The sequence below is a fragment of the Etheostoma spectabile genome, chromosome 2 (assembly GCF_008692095.1).
Source record: "Etheostoma spectabile isolate EspeVRDwgs_2016 chromosome 2, UIUC_Espe_1.0, whole genome shotgun sequence".
In the NCBI taxonomy this organism is placed as follows: domain Eukaryota; kingdom Metazoa; phylum Chordata; class Actinopteri; order Perciformes; family Percidae; genus Etheostoma; species Etheostoma spectabile.
In genome coordinates this window covers 18,636,145-18,637,644 of record NC_045734.1, presented here as the reverse complement: position 1 = coordinate 18,637,644, position 1,500 = coordinate 18,636,145, and the positions used below count along the sequence as shown (strand labels likewise).

Genomic DNA, 1,500 nt, shown 5'->3' with positions numbered 1-1,500 from the left:
GATGATGTTGCAAATGAACGAATAAATAGGCAACACCAAAGGCGGCAGTCGTAATATTTACCTAGCAGGCTAGGCTAACGCTGTTGTGCTAACGTCCGGCGAGGGTTAGGGACAAATTGTACCCACCTTCCTACCTAGCTAGCTAACCTACAGCTAGCTAGCTCGCTAGCGATACCGGGTAGCTAGCTATAGTATCTATCCTCTCTCTTTAAATATATCTATCATACTGTCTATCTGTCTATATGTCTAGCTATATATATAGGCTATCTATGTATATGTATGTATTATCTATAATCTGTTGCTGAACACTTTTCTTACACTGTGTCTTCTATCTTTCTCGTAACTCTCAATGGTTCTCTAAGCAGGCTGGCCTATCGTCTCCCTTGTGTGACGTCATGCAATGTATTGTGGGAAAAGCAACACACTGAAAATATGACTACTTTTTCGTGTATTATGTTATGTGATACTTTTCAATATCATATACTGTGGATAACAGTTGGAATGTTTATTACCAACAATCAATAAGTGTAAATTCGTTGGAAAATTAAACCTGCAACATGGGCTTTAAACAAATATACTTTATGCTACAATTTTAGGGCTCACGGCCCAAAGACACAGCGCTGTATGGCAGCTAATCTTCGGTGTCCCCATCATGCTGGAATAATAAACGTAAATGTTTGAAACAATCAATAGTTTAAAACCTATTGAGTTCTGCCTTTAAATAGTTTAAGAACATCTAAAGCCGCCTCTATGGATTAGCTGGTTGATTGCAGAGGGACCTGATGTGGTTTAAAGAAGATGGAGGACGACATTCTGGGGTGTTTCCACTTTTAAAATGAGGATATTTCTCCAGAGAAGCATTCTAGGAACAGGAGAGGGAAAATTAGTTTTCAGACACTTCACTGCCAACAATGAGCTATGAACAACTACTTTCAAAAACGTAAGTATCATTCAGAATCATCATATCCAGTTTGTAGATAATTGACTTATCTATCCAGTCATAATAATTTTATTTTAAAAATGACAAAGACTCACCAGCTGTCTCATCATGGACCTGAGGACACCTTCCACATCTGCAACCCACGTCTGTGGGGAAAGGAGAGCAAGAAAGCGACATGAAGTATTTCATCATTAAGAGAGAGATGTTGCAAAGCGGAATTGGATCTTGCACTTTTTGATCAGAGCAGACCCACATCTGAGAGAACAGAGTAGCTTCACATTTTAGTTGATATAATATTAAGCAAGCTACAAGAAGTGCTCCGCTTTACTGGACTTTTAACAGAAAGGTTGTTTAGTCTAGTTGCCAAGGATCATGGCAACTCTAATATCTATAATATCTATACTATCTAATATAATATATAATATCTAACATATCTCTAATATATTATATATAATCTTATTCACCAAATATGATAGAAAAATACAAAATTACAGGTAAAAGCCATTTTCATTTATACAAAGGCTATAAACACACACACACACACACACACACACACACAC

At 37.1% G+C, this 1,500-nt stretch overlaps 1 long non-coding RNA gene across 1 annotated transcript in view; it reads right to left on the bottom strand.

Moving 5' to 3' along the window:
• Nucleotides 1-560: 560 nt before the first annotated feature.
• Nucleotides 561-1,500, bottom strand: part of LOC116703719 (uncharacterized) — a 3,285-nt gene continuing 2,345 nt past the window's right edge. Inside the window, exons 3-4 of the long non-coding RNA XR_004335491.1 lie at nucleotides 1,036-1,086; nucleotides 561-862 (exon numbers count right to left, since the gene is read on the bottom strand). This is a non-coding gene — a long non-coding RNA (uncharacterized LOC116703719). The remainder of the gene's footprint in view (nucleotides 863-1,035; nucleotides 1,087-1,500) is intronic.